The sequence below is a fragment of the Dryobates pubescens genome, chromosome 3 (genome assembly GCF_014839835.1).
Source record: "Dryobates pubescens isolate bDryPub1 chromosome 3, bDryPub1.pri, whole genome shotgun sequence".
NCBI classification, from domain to species: domain Eukaryota; kingdom Metazoa; phylum Chordata; class Aves; order Piciformes; family Picidae; genus Dryobates; species Dryobates pubescens.
This window is the reverse complement of record NC_071614.1, coordinates 29,112,896-29,128,544: the sequence shown is the minus strand read 5'-3', so window position 1 is coordinate 29,128,544 and position 15,649 is coordinate 29,112,896. Positions and strand designations below refer to the sequence as shown.

The 15,649-nt window shown below is 39.2% G+C and overlaps 1 protein-coding gene across 2 annotated transcripts in view; it reads left to right on the top strand.

The window, feature by feature from the left end:
* LDAH (lipid droplet associated hydrolase) overlaps positions 1–15,649 on the top strand; it is a 110,714-nt gene that overhangs the window by 74,677 nt on the left and 20,388 nt on the right. The gene's annotated exons all lie outside the window — the stretch shown is intronic.

Below are 15,649 nucleotides of genomic sequence, written 5' to 3'. Positions count from 1 at the left end.
CAGGCAGGTTGGCAAGAAGGGAACTTGAGAAACCTGCAAGGAGAGTTTCAGATGGGTTTAGGCTGTCACATGAATGCAAGCTGGAGGCAGTAGATTTCCAGTTTATTTTAAGCATCCAAGAGATGTAAGAAGACAAGGAACTAAGATTAAACATCAGAGTCTGGATTCAAATTTTACCTTCTTCCAAGCATGGAGACATGGAGACATCATCTGATGTGTTTACATTTCTCTCATTTTACAGAGAAGAAAGAGCTAAGGCAGTTTCAGGCACTCTAATCCTATGCTTGCAGGACTACACAGGAATCAAGAGAGTCCCAACTGTGGTATTGAGTTTTGTCTCAGAGCAGGAGCTACCTCTCTCTCTGGCTGTAGAGGATGGCAAAATTACATCCCTTTAGTGCCATAGACTTTTCTTGTAGGATAAAATGGGCAGAACTGCCAAACAGCATCAGAGAGAGAAATTTGTATCAAAAGCTGGTGAAACATAGCCTTCCAGTTGCCCTTCCAGTGGGTATGAAAATGGAACATAAACTTTTACATTGACTAAGTTGTTTTATAACTTTACCTCCACAGAGCTAACTGTTTTAGTTTGAATTATCCCAGTCTTGGGAGTTGTCATGTTGTAAGATCTGTTTCTATTCCAATTCTTTTATATTAATAAGAGAGATTTTAAAATACAATATTATGGGTGGTCTTCATCTGATCACTCTCCAAGAGCTGGCATTTAAGGCAGGACAGGTGAATCACACCCTGCATATAGTTGTTTCTCTTTCCTGACCACCAAGGGACCCTTTCCCTACCAGACACCTAACAGGAGAGGTGGTAAATTCCACTCTGTATCTACTGGCTGTTCATTTTACTGCAGACATCAGAAAACAATGTGACCTGAATTGTCTGTTCAACTGTTACCCTTGCTGCCAGGACAGTGAGATATCCCATATTTTTACTGCATTAGAATTTACAGCTGCTTGTTTCTAGTGAGAGTCCTTTTGTTTGTTTCCCACCTTCTTTGAAAATGCAATAGCTCATCTGTCTATTCTGCTCCTATTTTTCAGGGTTAAAAAACAGTGTTTAATGTATCAAGTAAGCATTTCATAAACAATTTCACCTAAAACAGTGAACTTGCCTCCCTAAAGGGTATTTTTAAAAGCTGTGTGCCCACAGAAGTAAATTTTAGTTAACTTTCCTTTCTTCATTTTTAAATTAAAGTGATGTTCTTTTCTTGCATTGAAATTAAAATCTAATTCCTAAAAGTAACAGAAGATATGATGAACACCTCTAAATTTTGAATCTGTTGTGTGGAACTAAAAATCTCTGTTGAGACATGCAAGGCCAGGGGAGAGCTGCAGATTATGTTCTCATCTACATTTTATTATTTCAAACACCACACTAGCACATTTTAAAAGGGATCTGATATTCAAGACAAGCAGTGGGCTATTTCCTAGCATCATGTGTCTGAACAGCAGCATAGACCTACATCCCAGGGCAACAGTTTATCTACTGAACCTGCTTAACCATTAGTTTAACTTGAGATATATTTGCATGTATGTTAGTCATGAGCAGCTTCCACAAACTGTATTGTCTGAATGGACTGATATGTATGCAGTGTATTTTAAACTAGGGACAAAATTGTTACTACAAAATACAGGCAGAATCTGACACTGCAAAGGATTTTGGATAGCGTTTTGCAGTCTCACACCTTGTTTTTCACAGTGGACAGGAGAGAAAAGTCTTTCCCTCTCCCTTCACTGCTGGACAGCTGTGCAGATCTTTGAACCTAGAGCAGTACATTTTCAAGTTGATTTTCCAGGCCAACTGAAATCAAAGCCCTGGTAATGAAAAGTTATTGCTTTGTTTCTTCTGATGAATGTAAATTTTACATAACTTCTAGCTGTATTGTGGAGATTGCTTCAAGGGCATGTTTCTGCTTTTATAATTAAATGTTTAGAATTTCAGACATATGGCGAGACAGAATTTCTGAGGAACAGAAATTACTGACATTTTATGTGAATGACTTCTATATAAACTAAATAGTGTTGCATCTGTACAATGTAGTGTAGTATATCACAGGTGGGATAAAAAAAGGATGAAGCTGAGCAGGTCTCCTGTGAGGATTTCTTGAAACTCTATGAGGCAGAAAGGGGTCAAAATTATAAAACTCGCTAGCTTCTGTTAGCTGCTTATTACCATCTAACTAATTAGAATTCAAGAGAAGTCTCTTTTCTTTTTTCTTTTCTTCTCTTTTCTTTCTTCTTTTGTCTCTTTTCTCCTTTTCTTTTCTTTTCTTCTTTTCTTTTCTTTTCTTTTCTTTTCATTTTATTTTTTCTTCTCTTTTCTTCTCTTTTCTTTTTCCTTCTCTTTTCCTATCTTTTCTTTTCTTTTCTTTTCTTTTCATTCTTTTCTTTTCTCTTTTCTCTTTTATTTTCTTTCATTTTCTTTCGTTTTTTTCTGAAATCAGGTACCACTACATCTGTCTCTTAGATGTTTTTTTGCTGATATCTGAATTCATCGCTGCCAGATATTGCCAAGGGCCAGAAGGCTGCTTTAGGTAACCCAGCAGTTTGAGCCAGTGTGCTAAATCCTCTGCCTCTGCAGAGTTTCTCGGCAGGTTCCTGTGTGCTGTCACAGTTGAGTCCTATCCACTTCTGACATTTTAAGTGATGATCGTAATATGTATTTCTGCAAAGTGTTTAAGAGCGTGTTTCCTTACCTGTGGAAACACAGTAATATTTTATCACCTGCTTTGCAGGAAAAGGGGCCAAAGAATAACAGTCTTTAATATTTTCATGTTTCCTCTGCTACTGTTTATTTTCCTGTGTGATGCCTGACTAAAATGTTTGTTTAATGTAGTCGGACAACTCACCTTACCAAGGCAGCACTTAAGCTGACGGAAAAACCTAACATCTGCTTTATTCTTTCTGTCAGTGAACTAAACTTTTCCTTATTTCAGCGTCAGATGCTCATATTAAACTAGAAACGACTAAAAGCAATGACTTTTATGTATTTATAGTCCTATTTATTTTTTAAAGTCAATCTGCTTCATAATTTACCCCATTTCCAAGAGAAAGAAAGAAAGATGTTTAACAAGGACTTTTATTACTTGCAAAAGCTTTTACTTTCCTGTGAAAGCCTTGTGAAAATAATAGTAATAATGTGGAAATTTCTCTTTGGATTTATTTCTGTTAATTATTCCTCTTTTTCTTCTTGGGGGGAAAACCCAGCATAAAAACCTCCCATCATAAGTATTACTCATAAGGCATGAATGTTTTGGTAGTGGAATTGCTGATCATTTCCATGAAATCCAAGGCACAATTGGGATTTGGTTGGGGAAGAGGAGATTGTTTATTCACCTCTGATGGGGTTTCACCCCCAGGGATACAGTTTACTCCCACAAATTTGCAGCAAGTCTAATGATGTGTTGCAAATGGCACGAAAATGGAAGGGGTAACATCAACAAAGCAGAGAGGATGCTGAAAATAAATATGTGCCAGTTCAATGCTAGAAGCTGCCATTGGTTTGTGTTAGTCAGTGCTAGGTAGTCGTCTGCAAATTGGCACTTTCTTTTCTCTGGGCCAAACACAAAGGCCACTGAATCCAGGGGAAGGATTGCCTTCTGCAGAAAGCTCATGCCTTTAGTCTCAGATGTCTGTCTAAACTCCCCTGAAGAATATCTGAAGTAAAACTCATGGCTGTCATAATTTGTGTTTACTGGTTGGGTATTTAGCTTGATTCATTGAAGTCTTAATTCATACTTAAATACATGCTAAATCCATATCCACGCGTAGACTATAGGCATTTGTGTGGTGGAGTGAGTGGCTTTTTTTAATGAATGACATTTACAAAGCTACTGACTAATGTCTTGTAATTCTGTGTGCCTAAAAGGGGTACTGCTCTGGGTGTAATTCCTACAGTCAGCTAAAACAGTATTGTAATCTGCTTTGCTGCTGCTTCTTGTTATGAAGATGTTCACCGTTTCTCACCATCCCCTTTGCCTTGACAATATCGACAAAAAGGAAATACAGAGTCTTCATGGGTCTGTGCAGGAAATGCAGGCTTGTCCCAAGCAAGCCTAGTGGTGCAGGAGTTTGTTTGCTGTTTTCTGCAATGGTCAGATGTATTTAAAATGAGCTTTAAAAACAGTGGCTTATGTTTAATGAAGGGTAGTGTAAAGTTCACTTTTCATACCAATCAAAGTCACTCCATGTGAGAGGAAGTTCACTTCATTTAAAGGGGGGCTGGCCAGTTGATAATTTCATTAAAGTTCTTCAAGAAAGCATCAGCATCAGGTCCCACTCCAGAAAAGCACTGAAACCGACCACTGTATATCTACTCTCATGCATAAAACCTTGTCTAGTAGAGCATGTTAATTTCAGTAGAGCTCAGGCAGGAACCGTAGTGTGCAGCTGCTAAATTGCTGCAAGCAATGGCCATCCTGGCCACTCAGTGTGGGACTGAGCAGCATCTACACCAGACCCTCCTATGCCATTCTTGCTGAGTAAGAGAGCAGACACTTTCCCCACCTCAAAATCTGGACCCTAGCAGAAATCCCATCATCACATCTATTTGCCAGAATATGTCCACCTTAAACTGGAGATGAATTTTTCCAGCTAAGTGGTAGTTCTGTCACTTGAAGGTGATGGGAGTTGTTCCAAAGTAACTTAGGGCAGGAATAAGACTGTAGACATTTCGGTTTTCAGCACACACCACACTTCACCTGCACATGCTTCATCACACAAACTAAATGAGGGCTTTTCACACTTACCAACAAAGCAGCTATTGGGTATAATTGTTGAATACATTTTAAGGTTGTTTTATTTTTGCCTTCAGCCTCTGCTATGCTTTCTCAAGCGCAGCTGACTGATTTTCTTGCATAATTCTGATCTTCCTGCAACTATAGCACCGAGCAGACTGGAGAGGTCTGTTATAACAATTGCAGCTATTTCTGCCTCATTATGATGATCATGATTATATATAAACTGGTATGTTTTCATTCTTTATTCAAGTGTAAACTTAAGCAGAATCCAAAGTCAATGTTTACATCCTGTAAACCTCTAAATATCAACATTTTATCTAATATGTGTGTGCATGTGTGGAAGCACATGTTCCTACATTAGTCATCCTTGATACTAAGCAGTTCCTTCTGTTTGATGTTTTAAACAATAAGTTATGTGATATTTCCAAGATTGCTGTTGGTAATAATTAGCGGTAGAAAATGTGTTTTCCCCATAGGAAATTACACTACTGTTTGGTATTATTAGTTCTTACCACTGTTCTCTGACTCTTTCTGATGACAGAAATTACTTCCTCAAGAGCAGATAAACTGGAATGGAAACTGAAGAACCTTACAGTAGGTTCAATAAGGTTCAACTTAAGGACAGCCTTACCAGAAAAAAAGTGACCAGATAGGAATACATTCCTTGAGTAAAGCTTATTTTCAGAAGTTCAGCCTACTTTGATTTGTCATGGGAATGCAGCCTTGAATTGTTTTGTTACTTTGCAATTTAAGCAATTTTGCTTTAGAGATTAGAGGACTTTTGAAAAAGTCTTATTACAGATGTCAAAGTAGAGATGAGCTCTGCTGCACATGAAAATAATAGTCTCTGGCAATAATTATCCCATTGAAGTCAAATTTTCTTCTGCCCTCTGCTTGTAGTCCCTCAGAAGATTGAGCAAAACTCTGCCTGCATACCTGCAATACAGTGTTGAACAGCCATGGATTTAGAAATCGACTGCAAAATCTGTGGAGCAGAAATTATGTTGCTCTGAATGGCTTCTGACATACTGAAGCCAGCTCTTGACTAGGAGCTTTAGCAGTCCATGTACTGTACCTCCTTCTTAGTTAGAAAATAAAAAGATCCAATCAGGCAGTCAGCTAGGACTCCTCTTTTACTAAAATTACATCAAATTATCAATTTACTAGTACATTATCCAGTTTAGCTTTACAGAGGCCAAGGATGGGAATTAAAACCTGCTAGTGTTTTGCATATTTTAAAATACTTCTCAAACATTTCATAACACCAGATTATTGTGAAATTATCCTGCTGCCAGGCAGATTTACGAAGGGAAGCATCAGTGAAGCCTTTTGGGAGAAGCAGACTAAGAATCTGAGGAGTTTCTGTGGGAATCCCTTATGTGACAGAAGAAAGCATCATTTCAGGCATTTCTATATGCAGTGCTGCCAGTACCTGACAAAATGTGTCCCCAGTCTCTTCCGTGGTCCTTAGCCAACACAAACAACAGTCTAAAGTATTAGCAATAATAGCAGTTAAAAGGCAAATGGAGAAATAGCAGATGTGTTCTGTGAAAAATTTAACAGAAAATGATAGTTCTGCAAGGCAGAGCATCAGAACTGTCCTGGGAAACTGCAAGGTCAGTGTGGGAATGGAAGATGTATGGAAACAAACTGTAGAGAGTGAGAGACTAATGACAGTGTAATGAGTTTGCTTATTTCTCACAGGACCTAAGACATTGTTACTGAAACCCACTGTACTCCTCAAAATAATATTTGCAAGTATGTATGGCTGTACAGATTGGAGCACAGTCAGACCAGTGTCACGGGGGCTTTGGCTTTCTTAACCATGAAAAGGTGATTAAGGTTGAAACACTTAGTTAGCAGAGAATAGAATCAAGAGAGCCAGGAGTAGTGGACAGATGAAGGAGGTTAGGTAGGGTGATAAAAACTTGCCATGCTGCAGGGTCTCAGAATACCCTGTAAAGTACAGGGAATACCCACAGCCTACAGCACTATCACAAGGGAATCACTGCTCTCATATAAACTCCTCCAGTTACAGCTAAAGAAAGTTTATTTGTTTCTTGTTGAAAAAAAGACAACACCTTCGTGTATGGGGGCCTTAGTAAAGCAGCATAAGAAATCTGCTGACTGTATTCAACTGCTCTAGGGATCAGTTGGTCAAATATGCTAAAAGTAGCAGCACTGGAGTTGCATTTGGTAAGCATGATGAGGGTAGGACAGTGTTCTCCTTTTTCCTCTGAATTTGTCCACTCTGGAAAATCATACAGTATACTCTTCCAAGATTAATCCTGTAGAAATAGTGGAATCTGGACCCTGAAGTAAAAATCTGGCTTCATGTTTCAACCCCTACCCAGAGCATAGCTCCTACTCCAGTAGGAGCATAGCTCCTACTAACTTAAAAAACAGAGCAATATTTTGATGTGTGGGACTTAATAAATTGCACCTACAGCCACAATCTTGTTGATAAAGTCAACATAATCTGAGGCCAACAGCAGTAGAGAAATTAAGTGAGCTCAGGTAACCATTTGTAGTCTTATATTTGTTTTAGTCTGATGAACAAAATATTAAAGAATGTGAGTGCATCCATTAAAGTGTCTAAACTGGGACTATCTTCACTATCATTCATTTTTGTTGGAAAAGGAACTATTCTGAATTATTTCCTGAAATTCATTAGCCAATGAAGATGAAATGATTTTTTTCTCTCTCTTATTGTCACTATTGTTTCATTAGTATGCTGTGTCTTTCTGTCTGTTCTTTCTGTCACAGTAAATTCATCTCCTTAGCCCAGCAAAGAATTCAGTACTGGTTTTAGGTAATTAAGATACTGACTGCCAAGCAAAACCACACAGAATCTAGTCATGACACCACAACACAGAGGTTATTGTTTTTATTAGTCTAGGGCATGTAAATAACTCAAAGTTTGTCAGGTTTAGTTTGAAATACTTAAACCTCTTATATTTTATGGTTATGTGTGCAACATGTAAGTCTCTTTTTGTAAGATTTCTTTCCATATAGACACAGTTACAACTGATTTTGAATTTCCACAGGTAACATGATTTCTCTGTTTCTGATGGGAGTTTATTATTAATCTAGCCTTAATCTGTTCTTTTTCTTGCAAATAAGCAAGCAAATGATCTTTGCATGTTCAATAATCAAGGAAGAAGTTTAAAGACTTGAGGAAAAAACTCACATATTTTGGTCCAAGAAATCTCTATATTGCTTCAAGAGAAAGTTCAGATCATGTTTCTTCCTTGAAACTAGCACAGCCTTCCAAGCTCCAGCATAGATCTGTTGATATTCATAGTCAGCTGACAACCTACTGGTTGCATAGCTGCATATAGCTGCATATAGCTCTAAAATCTTTAGAAATTAACAATAACACTGCTAGATATGTTTCTTCAAAACCAGGAAAGTTCTACTTACTATTTTATTTGCTTGACTGCACTGTGGAGATATCAACGTGTTTGAGGTTCAGCTCAATAGATACAGGTATTCATCTAGCAACTGGCTAATTGAACTGGTAGTTAAATAAGCACTGAAAAGCTTGATTGATTTCAGTCATTATTGTTTCTGAAAACTAATAATTTAGCTGAAGGACACTAAGTCCTTGCTGTGACACTTTGGGTTAAAGAGCTGCCAATGACATAAAGCACTCTTTTCTTTTCTGATCCTTGATTTGAGCCCCATGAGGGTTTGTCTATCACAAAACCACCACAAATAAATCAAACGCGTTTTGGCACAGTTTGTTGTCGCTGCTTAGCAAATGTATGAGACTAAACTGACACTGATCCTTAATCACCTTTAATCCATGGAGAGGGAATGATTTTACTGGGGCAGGAAAAAGGTCATTGGCAGGATCATGAAGAGAAACTAAGTTGGCAGTTAATTTCATAAGCCTGACCTGGGAATAAGTGAAGAGCTTCTATTTTTGGGGTAATTTGTGTATATTAAACATCTGCATATAAAAAGTTAGGATATTTAAGAAAGTATTTATGCATTATAAACATTCTATTTGTCTGTTAAAACTTTAACTTTAAAAATCTAAGGCCTTTTTTTAATGATAATTACATAATTGAAAATAGATTTTTTTTCATTATTAAACACTATTGACCTGGTTATTTATTACAAGGGGTATCAGCAATTTCAGAGGAAATAAAATGCTTTGGGATTCTGCAGCTGTTGCCAGGTATGTTGGCCACTTTCTGTATGTTTGCAACCTTTTTCTCTTCCTTCTTTTTATTGTTTTCTTTTGAGAGGGCTATTCCTTTCCTATTAGCTGTGTGAAAAACTCACATGAAAATATTTACAGGGGCCATGATACTGCAAAGATTCATGTTATATGCTTAACTTTCTGTGCTGTGGATTATTCTACTGACCCAGACTGACTCCTAATGTTGCAGTATATGCAATAAAAAATTTGAAGGAATGGGATTAGACCACAAAAAATGAGAAAAAAAGTCCCACTGAAATGTGCTTTAGACAATTAAACTAGATAAACAAATGCAATAAGCAAAAATACATTGCCAGGAATAGTTAAAGATTTTGTGTGCATCCCTTTCCTAGAAATCCTAGGCTGATTCAAGAGGAGAGCTTTAGGAGCCTGTTTTCCTAGGCGGGAGTCAAGAGTGCAGAGGTACTAAGCTATTGCCATGCAGCAAAGGATGAAAGGACCACAGTTTATATACCCTCGGTGGGTGGAGGTAGCTTCTTGAGTCAAATCTCTGCAAGTTAAAATTTAGGATTCAGCTCCAGCTTTGCTATTGCGAACTATCCAAACCAAGTAAAGTGCTCACAAGTCATTGTGTGGGTCTCTGATAGGAGTTCTGAAGTACTTGCATTTATGTCCCTCCTCACCTTGGGGTCTGAATATCCAGGTTGCCAAAGGAACTGATAGATTTGGTGTTCATCTCGTTTACACATTTCATTGTAACTGTGCTGTGGTGGGGTTCTTCAAACACTGAGTGTTTTCATGATTTATCACTGGTTAAATCTATCCTTCAGCAAGCAGGTAGAGCATTCAGTAGAAAACTGGATCAACTGCACAGCTTTTCATAAAGCTTATGCAAATACTGCATACAGCTTTGTTTTATGACAAGATCAGCTTATTACAGTTGAATCAAATCTCAGTGATTAGTGGAAGGCATTCCTAGTTCAAACTACAGACTAGTTCTTAGCCTTCAAGTATTTAACATGGTCACTTTAAGCATTGCCACTAAAAGCAAAGAGGCAGCAGAATATGTGCAGAAGTGTATGAGTGCAGTATTGTGTCCTCCAAGCCTTCCGAGTTGACTTTCACTAAACCAGTTTAGAGAAAGATTTGTATTTCAACAAGTACAATTTTCTCTCAGAGGTACATCTTGACTTTGGATGCTTAAACTTCTAACCTTTAGATCTGGTTTAGATGTATTCGTTGGATAGCTTTAAAGATTTTTGTTCATGGTAAAATGTAACATTCAAGGTAGCAGTGGGCAATTGTAAAGGGACACAATCAGTCTGGTTCTGTAAATTTCATTATGTTTGAAGAAATGCATTTTTCAACAACTAATTAATAGCCATTATGTTTGCACAATGCTTTTCACCTCAAGTATTTTTAAGACAATCTACCAAAAGTACTCAATTGTTATAGTCGCCTGAAGCGTGTTTTTATAATGAGCAAACTGAGACACACAGATTTTGTAATTTGCACAGGGTCTCAGAGGACTTCCCTGATAGTTGAGAAAATTTCCAGTCCCCCTGACCTTTCATCCCACATTCTTACCTTTCACATGTAATGATTTTTCAGAATACCTATTTCACTCTTATTTTAAGCTAAAGCAAGCATTAGGATCATAGGACATTAGGGCTTGGAAGAGATCATCAAAGATCATCAACTCCAACCCCCCTGCCAGAGCAGGACCATAGAATCTAACACAGGTCACGCAGGAACACATGCCGATGGGTCCTGAAAGTCTCCAGAGAAGGAGACTCCACAACCTCTTTGGGCAGCCTGCTGCAGTGCTCTCTGACCCTCACAGTGAAGAAGTTCCTCCTCATGCTGAGGTGGAACCTCCTATACTGTAGTTTATATTCATTGCCCCTTGTCCTATCACAGGGTGCAAGTGAGCAGTGCCTGTTCCCTCCCTCTTTACACTCAGCCCTCAGATATTTATAAACATTTATTAAATCCTCTCTGTCTTCTCCTCTCCAGACTAAAAAGCCCCAGAGTTCTCAGCCCCTCCTCACAGGGCACATGCTCCAGTCTCTCAATCCTCCTGGTGTTGTCTGCTGGTATCCAAGGGAAAAATTCACTCCTGAAGAACCTTTCTTTGTTGTTTTTTTTTTTTTTTTTGGTTAAAACTTGTTGTCTTCATCTGAAAAGTACAGATTTTCCTGTTAAGCAAAACAATAATCATGGAAAAATTTCATTGTGATAGCCACCATTATGCTTTAATTTATTAAGTATTGGTGCATTTGTTCTTTTTCCATGGAGGAAAAACAAGCCATGAGCTGCAGTTGTACAGTATGAAAGATTTATGGAAAATAAAGCTATTTTAAAATCCCCTTCTTTCACCACCACCTCTCCTTTCCCACCATACCTGCCCCTCTGTTCCACTCACTCACCCACCCCCTTTTTCCCCTCAAATCCTTCCCACCCCAGGTGTGGCCACTTGGCCTTCCCCGCCCACTCCCCTTTTTAATCCCCAGCAGGAAAGGCAGAAGCCCCAAGCTGAGCCCATCTGGGCTGAGGGATCCTCCTCTCATCACCGGTGAGTCCCCATGGTGCACACTGGGTGATGGTGGTGGTGACGACAAAGGCCGGGGGGCCTGGTGGCCCCCCGGCTAGGTAGGAATAGGTTTGATTGCTACTTTAGTATCATTCATGGATGCTGGCTGTGCCTCCTTACTGGGGCTGAGCTCTTCTATGTGGTATCTTGACTGGTTGAGGGTCTTGCCTCTGGCTCTGGCTCGGGTGCAAAAATGATGGTGGTGGAGCAGAAGCTGTTTAGGTAGGGTGGAGGATAGTGTAGAGGGAGCAGGAGCAGCTTTGGGAAGATGAAGTGGTGGCGGGGGGGGGTGGGGAGAGCAGGAGCTGCTTTGGGAAGATGAAGTGGGGGGGTGGTGGGGAGAGCAGGAGCTGCTTTGGGAAGATGAAGTGGGGGGTGGGGGTGGTGCAGGGTAGGGGGGAGCCGGTTTTGTTGTTGTTCCTCCCGATTTCCCTGCATATTGAAAACTCCACTGTTTCATGAGCCCTAGACAACCTTCTACCATCACATCTCCCACCAACCCTTCTCTATTTGAGAACAACAGGTCAAGCAGGGCCTTACCTTTGGTAGTCTCACATAACAGCTGTGTCAAGAAGCTGTTCTCCATACACTCTAGGAACCTTCTGGACTGTCTCCTCCCTGCTGTGTCAAGTCCCCAGCAGATAGCTGGCAGGTTAAAGTCACGAGAACAAGGGCTGGTGATCTTGAGATGACCTCCAGCTGCTTGTAGAATACTTCATCTACCTCTTCATCCTGGTTGGGCAGTCTATAACAGAATCCAACCAGGACGTCAGTTTTGTTAGCCTTCCCTCTGATAGTCCTTTCATTCTTAACCTCCAGTTCTGTCACATCAGGAGATTCCCTAATATGCAGGGCCAACCCTCCTCCTCTTCTCCCTCACCTGTCTCATCTAAAGAGCTTATAACCATCCAGTGCAGTGCTCCAGTCATGCAAGTCATCCCATCATGTTTCTGTAATAGCAGCTACATCGTAGTTTTCCTGGTCTACCAAGGCTTCCAGTTCCTCTTGTTTGTAACCCATACTGTTTGCATTGGTGTACCTGCTCTTCAGCTGGGCTGCTGCTTTCACCACTGACTCTAGTTTACCTCCCTCTGTCTCCTCTCTCTTTTCCTTCTTGTTCCATAAATGTAGTCCAATTTTTTTATTTATTTTTTTTTTTTATAATTGCCATTCTCTTCTGTTCTGAAAGTGTCAAAAGTCTTTCCAGAGTCTGTAACACCAGGTAGCAAGCACTGACAAGATGACCTTCCTCTGTATAGCCTAGTGAAAAATTTCAGAGGACATTCATTTTGCATGTCTCAGCTTCTGGTTGTGCCCAGTTCACAGCCTGACTTTCAGAGCTGCTAAAATGCCCATGGTAACAGTCCTGGAGAGCCTTTTGAGATGGATTTCTAATTACACACAAAAGCAAGTGGATTCTTCTGAGTTGTTTCTTTTGAAAAAGCAGTTCAATATTCATAAAATAAGGAAACCAAACCATTTTTATTGTGGGTTGTTGGTTTGGGGTTTTTTTGTGGGGTTTTTGTTTGCCTTGGTGTTTTGTTGGTTTTTTTTTCTTTAAAGGAAGGAACTAAATATTCAAAAAATGCCAAGGCTAACAGAGTAGAGCATTAGGAAATAGCAGAGAGATATCTGCCTGAACCAGTGACTTAGCTTTTGAGAAAAATGGCTTTTTCTGAAGAAGCCCAGTTTGACATTGCACAGCAGCAAGAGAGGAGTTTACTATGCCTGCTCTATGGTGGTGTCTCTTCCATATAGCTTTCTGTAGCCATTAAACATCTCATGGAGTAATCTGGATTTGAGGGAAGCTCTAGCTTCAGGATATTTTGATGTTAATATGACCTGAAGCAAGTGCTGGACATGACTAGAAAATGGGATTCAGGAGAGTTTTAAAAATCAGAAATAAGTAGCTAATAGAGCTTTGCAACAGTCTTGCCTTCACTTCAGGAGTTGTGTTAAGGATGTGACTGATGGAATACGGTGTGCTTTTACCAAGTTTACAGATTGTGCCACACTGGAGTATACTACAGATACACTGGAGAGGGACTGGAATGAAATGGCCTGCACAAGCTGAGAGAAGTGGTTGGGAGGCAAGAAGGCTGTCATTCCTTTTAAAGAAAAAGTTTTTCTGAATGTAAATTCAGTACAAGGAGGGTAAATCACTGGTTAAGCAATAGTTCTGCAGGAAACAACCCTGGGAATCAAGCTGATGTGGGTTCACATGTGATGTTGTGAGACATGATTTTCATAAATATAAAAGTCCTTTACAGGTTGGACTTGATGATCTTTGAGGTCTTTTCCAACCTTATTGATTTTATGATTCTAAGAGGAATATGGGCTGGAAGAGCTGCGGTTCAAGTGTTGAAGAGGGAGGCACTCTAGCATGAACTGAAATACTGTGTCAGTAAAATTTGAGAGATGAGCCACTGGATATATCCAGAGGAAGCCAAGCAAGAATGAATGGTAGCAGACCTAGAGAATAGTACCTGAAAGGAGAGATCATTGGGAAGTGTAAGTTATTTGGCCTTTGTAGGTATTTTCTCTTCAGATTAATTTTATGATCTGTATTTACAGTCAGAGGAGCTCAGGGAAACATTCTTAGATGTGAATGTGGCAAATATGTATGCTTATCAGTTTCCTGTGGCAGTAAGGTTCATAGTTAATTGCATATCACATTTAAAAGTACTTCCTTTTATTGTTTTGCATGTTAATGTATTGTGTTGTATCGTGAAGTCCTGAAGTCCCATGGACATGATGGCAACACCCCTCTTTAATTTTAGTTATTCAACTGTTTTCACTAACTTTTGCAGTGTCTCCCAGAGGTTGTGACTGTCAGCATATACAGTTCTTCAGGTGTGGTCATGTTATATGGGTTCAATAATGGTATTGCAGACTTCTGTATCATCATCATCCTCCTACTATTCATGAAACACAATATCTGATTTTATTGAAATTCTGAGTGAATGTGCATGGTGAACAAGAGTCCTATTAGCAGCCTCTGGTTTGTGATTCCTTTCTTTCAGTTCATTTAGAAGCTTAAAAGAGAAAAGAATGGTTTCAAATTTTTTTGTTTGTTTTCATGTATATTGGTTACCACTTCTTCAATTTGGATTTCATTTGCTATTGAGTTGATCTTTGTCTCGCCATTTAGCTGCCTCTCACGTTTTTCACTACTTGGTCCTCACAAACTGACTAGCATTGTGTCCTGAGCAAATGCTATAAATAAACTGTTCACTCATTGACCAGATCATGAGCTGTCCATGACTTTATTACGAAGCTGGACAAGAATCTTGGTCAGGGATTCATCCCACCTCATTTTAGTCACTTAAGGTATAAAAGCCTTATCACTGAAAAGACAGTCACCTTGAGATATGATTCAATCCACCCCAGAAATTGCAAAATCAATTGATTGTGTTTATTATTCAGTGATTATTTACAGATTTTTTTAGTAATCACTACTTGTTTTTGTTTGCACTGAATCTAGACCTTATTCCATACTGTGATGAAAACCAGATAATTCAATCTAATCCTAATCTTTTTCTCTTTGCTTCCAGACTATTTCTTAACACATTCATTCTGCAACTCTTTAATTTCAACCAAAGTTTACTGTGTGAAACGTAACAGATTTTAGAAGACCAGTGATTTTTTGCCATCTGGTTGTGTTTATTGAAATGCTGAAGAAATTATAGATCAATAAAATGCTGGTTTCATTTGTAAAATCAGTAATAATTAGTATTTAGTACTCCCTAAGACACAGGACTGGGTGATTCTTACATAGCAGGATTGTTATCAGCTCAACAGTTCTGTATTTCAGTTTCCTTAAAACTCTTAAATGTACCTTTTAGAATACATAGAATACATACATAGAATACATAGAATAAACCAGGTTGGAAGAGACCTTCAAGATCATCGCGTCCAACCCATCACCAATCCAACACCGCCCAAGCAACTAACCCACAGCACCAAGCACCCTGTCAAGTCTTCTCCTAAAAACCTCCAGTGATGGCGACTCCACCACCTCCCCAGGCAGCCCATTCCAATGTGCAATCACTCTTTCTGTATAGAACTTTTTTCTAACATCCAGCCTGAACCTCCCCTGGCGCAGCCTGAGACTGTGTCCTCTTGTTCTGGT